The sequence below is a fragment of the Oncorhynchus mykiss genome, chromosome 9, assembly GCF_013265735.2.
Source record: "Oncorhynchus mykiss isolate Arlee chromosome 9, USDA_OmykA_1.1, whole genome shotgun sequence".
Lineage (NCBI taxonomy): Eukaryota > Metazoa > Chordata > Actinopteri > Salmoniformes > Salmonidae > Oncorhynchus > Oncorhynchus mykiss.
The window spans coordinates 65,137,754-65,147,813 of NC_048573.1; positions in this window are offsets into that span (position 1 = coordinate 65,137,754).

Here is a 10,060-nt window from a genome sequence, read left to right on the forward strand (position 1 = left end):
GGAAGTGGATGGCTGCAAACTTTCTACTTTTAAACTCGGACAAAACAGAGATGCTTGTTCTAGGTCCCAAGAAACAAAGAGATCTTCTGTTGAATCTGACAATTAATCTTAATGGTTGTACAGTCGTCTCAAATAAAACTGTGAAGGACCTCGGCGTTACTCTGGACCCTGATCTCTCTTTTGAAGAACATATCAAGACCATTTCAAGGACAGCTTTTTTCCATCTACGTAACATTGCAAAAATCAGGAACTTTCTGTCCAAAAATGATGCAGAAAAATTAATCCATGCTTTTGTCACTTCCAGGTTAGACTACTGCAATGCTCTACTTTCCGGCTACCCGGATAAAGCACTAAATAAACTTCAGTTAGTGCTAAATACGGCTGCTAGAATCCTGACTAGAACCAAAAAATTTGATCATATTACTCCAGTGCTAGCCTCTCTACACTGGCTTCCTGTCAAAGCAAGGGCTGATTTCAAGGTTTTACTGCTAACCTACAAAGCATTACATGGGCTTGCTCCTATCTATCTCTCTGATTTGGTCCTGCCGTACATACCTACACGTACGCTACGGTCACAAGACGCAGGCCTCCTAATTGTCCCTAGAATTTTTAAGCAAACAGCTGGAGGCAGGGCTTTCTCCTATAGAGCTCCATTTTTATGGAACGGTCTGCCTACCCATGTCAGAGACGCAAACTCGGTCTCAACCTTTAAGTCTCTACTGAAGACTCATCTCTTCAGTGGGTCATATGATTGAGTGTAGTCTGGCCCAGGAGTGGGAGGGTGAACGGAAAGGCTCTGGAGCAACGAACCACCCTTGCTGTCTCTGCCTGGCCGGTTCCCCTCTTTCCACTGGGATTCTCTGCCTCTAACCCTATTACAGGGGCTGAGTCACTGGCTTTACTGGGGCTCTCTCATGCCGTCCCTGGAGGGGGTGCGTCACCTGAGTGGGTTGAGTCACTGATGTGGTCATCCTGTCTGGGTTGGCGCCCCCCCCCCCCCCCCTTAAGTTGTGCCGTGGCGGAGGTCTTTGTGGGCTATACTCAGCCTTGTCTCAGGATGGTATGTTGGTGGTTGAAGATATCCCTCTAGTGGTGTGGGGGCTGTGCTTTGGCAAAGTGGGTGGGGTTATATCCTTCCTGTTTGGCCCTGTCCGGGGGTGTCCTCGGAGTGGGCCACAGTGTCTCCTGACCCCTCCTGTCTCAGCCTCCAGTATTTATGCTGCAGTAGTTTATGTGTCGGGGGGCTAGGGTCAGTTTGTTATATCTGGAGTACTTCTCCTGTCCTATTCGGTGTCCTGTGTGAATCTAAGTGTGCGTTCTCTAATTCTCTCCTTCTCTCTTTCTCTCTCTCGGAGGACCTGAGCCCTAGGACCATGCCCCAGGACTACCTGACATGATGACTCCTTGCTGTCCCCAGTCCACCTGGCTGTGCTGCTGCTCCAGTTTCAACTGTTCTGCCTTATTATTATTCGACCATGCTGATCATTTATGAACATTTGAACATCTTGGCCATGTTCTGTTATAATCTCCACCCGGCACAGCCAGAAGAGGACTGGCCATCCCACATATGCTCTCTCTAATTCTCTCTTTCTTTCTCTCTCTCGGAGGACCTGAGCCCTAGGACCATGCCCCAGGAATACCTGACATGATGACTCCTTGCTGTCCCCAGTCCACCTGACTGTGCTGCTGCTCCAGTTTCAACTATTCTGCCTTATTATTATTCGACCATGCTGGTCATTTATGAACATTTGAACATCTTGACCATGTTTTGTTATAATCTCCACCCGGCACAGCCAGAAGAGGACTGGCCACCCCACATAGCCTGGTTCCTCTCTAGGTTTCTTCCTAGGTTTTGGCCTTTCTAGGGAGTTTTTCCTAGCCACCGTGATTCTTCACCTGCATTGCTTGCTGTTTGGGGTTTTAGGCTGGGTTTCTGTACAGCACTTTGAGATATCAGCTGATGTACGAAGGGCTATATAAAATAAATTTGATTGATTGAGGACACAAATTCCAGACGCAGACTTATTCATAAAAAATGTTTTTCAGTCTTTGGGAAAAACTCTGTTGTGTTGTGCAATGATGTACTTTTTACATTCACCCCTCAATATACAATTTTGTCTTTGCCCCAAACACATTCCATTCAGACTTGTACCAAAGTAATGTCATTACATGTACCAACAAGTTTTGTGTATTTTACAGGTAATCTATGAATTCTGTGAAAGCGAACAGAGTGTCGAGGAGGGGTTGAGAGAGGTAGGGAAAGGGGGGAGAGTGTAGCGGGGAGGAAGTGAGGGGGTGAGTGTAGGGAGGGAAAAAAGGTTGAGTGTAGTGAAATGAGGTGGAGGGATACCAGTGTAGTGAAAAGGAAGTGGAGGGATACCAGTGTAGTGAAAAGGAGGTGCAGGGATACCAGTGTAGTGAAAAGGAGGTGGAGGGATACCTGTGTAGTGAAAAGGAGGTGGAGGGATACCAGTGTAGTGAAAAGGAGATGGAGGGATACCAGTGTAGGATAAGAGGAGGTGGAGGGATAACAGTATAGTAAAAAGGAGGTGGAGGGATACCAGTGTAGTAAAAAGGAGGTGGAGGGATACTAGTGTAGTAAAAAGGAGTTGGAGGGATACCAGTGTAGTAAAAAGGAGTTGGAGGGATAACAGTATAGTAAAAAGGAAGTGGAGGGATACCAGTGTAAGGGGAGAGGAGGTGGCGGGGTACTAGTGTAGGGGGAGAGGAGGTGAAAGGATACCAGTGTAGTGAAAAGGAGGTGGAGGGATACCAGTGTAGGGGAGAGGAGGTGGAGGGATACCAGTGTAGGGGAGAGGAGGTGGAGGGATGCCAGTGTAGAGAAAAAGAGGTGGAGGGATACCAGTGTAGGGGAGAGGAGGTGGAGGGATACCAGTGTAGGGGAGAGGAGGTGGAGGGATACCAGTGTAGAGAAAAGGAGGTGGAGGGATACCAGTGTAGGGGAGAGGAGGTGGAGGGGTTCCAGTGTAGAGAAAAGGAGGTGGAGGGATACCAGTGTAGGGGAGAGGAGGTGGAGGGATACCAGTGTAGGGGGAGAGGAGGTGGAGGGATACCAGTGTAGGGGACAGGATGTGGAGGGATACCAGTGTAGGGGAAGAGGAGGTGGAGGGATACCAGTGTAGGGGAGAGGAGGTGGAGGGATACCCGTGTAGGGGGAGAGGAGGTGGAGGGATGCCAGTGTAGAGAAAAGGAGGTGGAGGGATACCAGTGTAGGGGAGAGGAGGTGGAGGGATACCAGTGTAGGGGAGAGGAGGTGGAGGGATACCAGTGTAGGGGGAGAGGAGGTGGAGGGATACCAGTGTAGGGGGAGAGGAGGTGGAGGGGTACCAGTGTAGGGGAGAGGAGGTGGAGGGATACCAGTGTAAGGGAGAGGAGGTGGAGGGAGACCAGTGTAGAGAAAAGGAGGTGGAGGGATACCAGTGTAAGGGGAGAGGAGGTGGAGGGGTAGCAGTGTAGGAGGAGAGGAGGTGGAGGGATACCAGTGTAGTGAAAAGGAGATGGAGGGATACCAGTGTAGGGGAGAGGAGGTGGAGGGATACCAGTGTAAGGGGAGAGGAGGTGGAGGGGTACCAGTGTAGGGGGAGAGGAGGTGGAGGGGTACCAGTGTAAGGGAGAGGAGGTGGAGGGGTACCAGTGTAGGGGACAGGAGGTGGAGGGGTACCAGTGTAGGGGGAGAGGAGGTGGAGGGATACCAGTGTAGGGGGAGAGGAGGTGGAGGGGTACCAGTGTAGGGGAGAGGAGGTGGAGGGATACCAGTGTAAGGGAGAGGAGGTGGAGGGAGACCAGTGTAGGGGGAGAGGAGGTGGAGGGATACCAGTGTAGGGGGAGAGGAGGTGGAGGGCTACCAGTGTAGGATGAGAGGAGGTGGAGGGATACCAGTGTAAGGGAGAGGAGGTGGAGGGGTACCAGTGTAGGGGGAGAGGAGGTGGAGGGGTACCAGTGTAGGGGAGAGGGGGTGGAGGGATACCAATGTAGGATGGGAGGAGTTGGAGGGATACCAGTGTAGTGAAAAGGAAGTGGAGGGATACCAGTGTAGTGAAAAGGAGGTGCAGGGATACCAGTGTAGTAAAAAGGAGGTGGAGGGATACCAGTGTAGTGAAAAGGAGGTGGAGGGATACCAATGTAGTGAAAAGGAGATGGAGGGATACCAGTGTAGCAGGAGAGGAGGTGGAGGGATATCAGTGTATTGAAATGGAGGTGGAGGGATACCAGTGTAGGATGATAGGAGGTGGAGGGATAACAGTATAGTAAAAAGGAGGTGGAGGGATACCAGTGTACGGGGAGAGGAGGTGGAAGGGTACCAGTGTAGGGGAGAGGAGGTGGAGGGATACCAGTATAGTGAAAAGGAGATGGAGGGATACCAGTGTAGCAGGAGAGGAGGTGGAGGGATATCAGTGTATTGAAATGGAGGTGGAGGGATACCAGTGTAGGATGAGAGGAGGTGGATGGATACAAGTGTAGTGAAAAGTAGGTGGAGGGATACCAGGGTAAGGGGAGAGGAGGTGGAAGGGTACCAGTGTAGTGAAAAGGAGTTGGAGGGATACCAGTGCAGTGAAAAGGAAGTGGAGGGATACCAGTGCAGTGAAAAGGAGGTGGAGGGATACCAGTGTAGTAAAAAGGAGTTGGAGGGATACCAGTGTAGTAAAAAGGAGTTGGAGGGATACCAGTGTAAGGGTAGAGGAGGTGGCGGGGTACTAGTGTAGGGGGAGAGGAGGTGAAAGGATACCAGTGTAGTGAAAAGGAGGTGGAGGGATACCAGTGTAGGGGAGAGGAGGTGGAGGGATACCAGTGTAGAGAAAAGGAGGTGGAGGGATACCAGTGTAAGAGGAGAGGAGGTGGATGGATACCAGTGTAGAGAAAAGGAGGTGAAAGGATACCAGTGTAGTGAAAAGGATGTGGAGGGATACAAGTGTAGGGGAGGGGAGGTGGATGGATACCAGTGTAGAGAAAAGGAGGTGGAGGGATACCAGTGTAGGGGAGAGGAGGTGGAGGGATAACAGTGTAGGGGGAGAGGAGGTGGAGGGATGCCAGTATAGAGAAAAGGAGGTGGAGGGATACCAGTGTAAGGGGAGAGGAGGTGGAGGGGTACCAGTGTAGGAGGAGAGGAGGTGGAGGGATACCAGTGTAGTGAAAAGGAGATGGAGGGATACCAGTGTAGTGAAAAGGAGGTGGAGGGATACCAGTGTAGTGAAAAGGAGGTGGAGGGATACCAGTGTAGTGAAAAGGAGATGGAGGGATACCAGTGTAGCAGGAGAGGAGGTGGAGGGATATCAGTGTATTGAAATGGAGGTGGAGGGATACCAGTGTAGGATGAGAGGAGGTGGAGGGATAACAGTATAGTAAAAAGGAGGTGGAGGATTACCAGTGTAAGGGGAGAGGAGGTGGAGGGGTACCAGTGTAGGAGGAGAGGAGGTGGAGTGATACCAGTGTAGTGAAAAGGAGATGGAGGGATACCAGTGTAGGGGAAGATGAGCTGGAGGTATACCAGAGTAGGAAGAGAGGAGGTGGAGGGATACCAGTGTAGATGGATAGGAGGTGGATGGATACTAGTGTAGTGAAAAGTAGGTGGAGGGATACCAGTGTAAGGGGAGAGGAGGTGGAAGGGTACCAGTGTAGGGGAGAGGAGGTAGAGGGATACCAGTGTAGGGGAGAGGAGGTGGAGGGGTACCAGTGTAGGATGAGAGGAGGTGGAGGGATACCAGTGTAGAGGAGAGGAGGTAGAGGGATACCAGTGTAGGGGAGAGGAGGTGGAGGGATACCAGTGTAGGATGGGAGGAGTTGGATGGATACCAGTGTAGGGGAGAGGAGGGAGAGGGATACCAGTGTAGGGGAGAGGAGGTGGAGGGATACCAGTCTAGGATGGGGGGAGTTGGAGGGATACCAGTGTAGGGTAGAGGAGGGAGAGGGATACCAGTGTAGGGGAGAGGAGGTGGAGGGATTCCGGTGTAGGGGGAGAGGAGGTAGAGGGATACCAGTGTAGGGGAGAGGAGGTGGAGGCATACCAGTGTAGAGAAAAGGAGGTGGAGGGATACCAGTGCAGTGAAAAGGAAGTGGAGGGATACCAGTGTAGTGAAAAGGAGGTGGAGGGATACCAGTGTAGTAAAAAGGAGTTGAAGGGATAACAGTATAGTAATAAGAAAGTGGAGGGATACCAGTGTAAGGGGAGAGGAGGTGGCGAGGTACTAGTGTAGGGGGAAAGGAGGTGAAAGGATGCCAGTGTAGTGAAAAGGAGGTGGAGGGATACCAGTGTAGGGGAGAGGAGGTGGAGGGATACCAGTGTAGAGAAAAGGAGGTGGAGGGATACCAGTGTAGGGGAGAGGAGGTGGAGGGATACCAGTGTAGGGGGAGAGGAGGTGGAGGGATGCCAGTGTAGAGAAAAGGAGGTGGAGGGATACCAGTGTAAGGGGAGAGGAGGTGGAGGGGTAGCAGTGTAGTAGGAGAGGAGGTGGAGGGATACCAGTGTAGTGAAAAGGAGATGGAGGGATACCAGTGTAGGAGGAGAGGAGGTGTAGGGATACCATTGTAGTGAAAAGGAGATGGAGGGATACCAGTGTAGGGGAGAGGAGCTGGAGGGATACCAGTGTAGGATGAGAGGAGGTGGAGGGATACCAGTGTAGATGGATAGGAGGTGGATGGATACTAGTGTAGTGAAAAGTAGGTGGAGGGATACCAGTGTAAGGGGAGAGGAGGTGGAAGGGTACCAGTGTAGGTGAGAGGAGGTGGAGGGGTACCAGTGTTTTTGGGAGAGGAGGTGGAAGGGTACTAGTGTAAGGGAGAGGAGGTGGAGGGGTACCAGTGTAGGGACAGGAGGTGGAGGTGTACCAGTGTAGGGGAGAGGAGGTGGAGGGATACCAGTGTAGGGGGAGAGGAGGTGGAGGGGTACCAGTGTAGGTGGAGAGGAGGTGGAGGGCTACCAGTGTATTGAAATGGAGGTGGAGGGATACCAGTGTAGGATGAGAGGAGGTGGAGGGATAACAGTATAGTAAAAAGGAGGTGGAGGGATACCAGTGTAAGGGGAGAGGAGGTGGAGGGGTACCAGTGTAGGATGAGAGGAGGTGGAGGGATACCAGTGTAGTGAAAATGAGATGGAGGGATACCAGTGTAGGGGAAGAGGAGCTGGAGGGATACCAGAGTAGGCTGAGAGGAGGTGGAGGGATACCAGTGTAGATGGATAGGAGGTGGATGGATACTAGTGTAGTGAAATGTAGGTGGAGGGATACCAGTGTAAGGGGAGAGGAGGTGGAAGGGTACCAGTGTAGGGGAGAGGAGGTAGAGGGATACCAGTGTAGGGGAGAGGAGGTGGAGGGGTACCAGTGTAGGATGAGAGGAGGTGGAGAGGTACCAGTGTAGGATGAGAGGAGGTGGAGGGATACCAGTGTAGAGGAGAGGAGGTAGAGGGATACCAGTGTAGGGGAGAGGAGGTGGAGGGATACCAGTGTAGGATGGGAGGAGTTGGAGGGATACCAGTGTAGGGGAGAGGAGGGAGAGGGATGCCAGTGTAGGGGAGAGGAGGTGGAGGGATACCAGTGTAGGATGGGGGGAGTTGGAGGGATACCAGTGTAGGGTAGAGGAGGGAGAGGGATACCAGTGTAGGGGAGAGAAGGTGGAGGGATACCAGTGTAGAGAAAAGGAGGTGGAGGTATAACAGTGTAGGGTAGAGGAGGGAGAGGGATACCAGTGTAGGGTAGAGGAGGGAGAGGGATACCAGTGTAGAGAAAAGGAGGTGGAGGGATACCAGTGTAGGATGGGGGGAGTTGGAGGGATACCAGTGTAGGGTAGAGGAGGGACAGGGATACCAGTGTAGGGGAGAGGAGGTGGAGGGATACCAGTGCAGAGAAAAGGAGGTGGAGGTATAACAGTGTAGGGTAGAGGAGGGAGAGGGATACCAGTGTAGGGTAGTGGAGGAAGAGGGATACCAGTGTAGGGGAGAGGAGGTGGAGGGATGCCAGTGTAGAGAAAAGGAGGTGGAGGTATAACAGTGTAGGGTAGAGGAGGGAGAGGGATACCAGTGTAGGGGACAGGAGTTCTAGCGATGCCGGTGTAGGGGGAGAGGAGATGGAGGGATACCAGTGTAGAGAAAATGAGGTGGAGGGATGCCAGTGTAGAGAAAAGGAGGTGGAGGTATACCAGTGCAGTGAAAAGGAAGTGGAGGGATACCAGTGTAGTGAAAAGGAGTTGGAGGGATACCAGTGCAGTGAAAAGGAAGTGGATGGATACCAGTGTAGTGAAAAGGAAGTGGAGGGATACCAGTGTAGAGAAAAGGAGGTGGAGGTATACCAGTGCAGTGAAAAGGAAGTGGAGGGATACCAGTGTAGAGAAAAGGAGGTGGAGGTATACCAGTGCAGTGAAAAGGAAGTGGAGGGATACCAGTGTAGTGAAAAGGAAGTGGAGGGATACCAGTGTAGAGAAAAGGAGGTGGAGGTATACCAGTGCATTGAAAAGGAAGTGGAGGGATACCAGTGTAGTGAAAAGGAGTTGGAGGTATACCAGTGCAGTGAAAAGGAAGTGGAGGGATACCAGTGTAGTGAAAAGGAGGTGGAGGGATACCAGTGTAGTAAAAAGGAAGTGGAGGGATACCAGTGTAGTGAAAAGGAGGTGGAGGGATAACAGTGCAGTGAAAAGGAAGTGGAGGGATACCAGTGTAGTGAAAAGGAGGTGGAGGAATAACAGTATGGTAAAAAGGAAGTGGAGGGATACCAGTGTAGGGGAGAGGAGGTGGCGGGGTACTAGTGTAGGGGGAGAGGAGGTGAAAGGATACCAGTGCAGTGAAAAGGAGGTGGAGGGATACCAGTGTAGGGGAAGAGGAGGTGGAGGGATACCAGTGTAGGGGAGAGGAGGTGGAGGGATACCAGTGTAGGGGGAGAGGAGGTGGAGGGATGCCAGTGTAGAGAAAAGGAGGTGGAGGGATACCAGTGTAAGGGGAGAGGAGGTGGAGGGGTACCATTGTAGGAGGAGAGGAGGTGGAGGGATACCAGTGTAGTGAAAAGGAGATGGAGGGATACCAGTGTAGGGGAAGAGGAGGTGGAGGGATACCAGTGTAGGATGAGAGGAGGTGGAGGGATACCAGTGTAGATGGATAGGAGGTGGATGGATACTAGTGTAGTGAAAAGTAGGTGGAGGGATACCAGTGTAAGGGGAGAGGAGGTGGAAGGGTACCAGTGTAGGTGAGAGGAGGTGGAGGGATACCAGTGTAAGGGGAGAGGAGGTGGAGGGGTACCAGTGTTTTTGGGAGAGGAGTGGAAGGGTACCAGTGTAGGGGAGAGGAGGTGGAGGGTTACCAGTGTAGGGGGAGAGGAGGTGGAGGGGTACCAGTGTAGGGGAGAGGAGGGAGAGGGATACCAGTGTATGGGAGAGGAGGGAGAAGGATATCAGTGTAGGGGAGAGGAGGTGGAGGCGTACCAGTGTAGGGGAGAGGAGGTGGAGGGGTACCAGTGTAGGGGGAGAGGAGGTGGAGGGATACCAGTGTAGGGGAGAGGAGGTATAGGGGTACCAGTGTAGGATGAGAGGAGGTGGAGGGATGCCAATGTAGGATGGGAGGAGTTGGAGGGATACCAGTGTAGGGGAGAGGAGGGAGAGGGATGCCATTGTAGGGGAGAGGAGGTGGAGGGATACCAGTGTAGGATGGGAGGAGTTGGAGGGATACCAATTGTAGGGGAGAGGAGGGAGAGGGATACCAGTGTAGGGGAGAGGAGGTGGAGGGATGCCGGTGTAGGGGGAGAGGAGGTGGAAGGGATAACAGTGTAGAGAAAAGGAGGTGGAGGGGTACCAGTGTAGGGGGAGAGGAGGTGGAGGGATGCCAGTGTAGAGAAAAGGAGGTGGAGGGATACCAGTGTAAGGGGAGAGGAGGTGGAGGGGTAGCAGTGTAGGAGGAGAGGAGGTGGAGGGATGCCAGTGTAGAGAAAAAGAGGTGGAGGGATACCAGTGTAGGGGAGAGGAGGTGGAGGGATACCAGTGTAGGGGAGAGGAGGTGGAGGGATACCAGTGTAGAGAAAAGGAGGTGGAGGGATACCAGTGTAGGGGAGAGGAGGTGGAGGGGTAC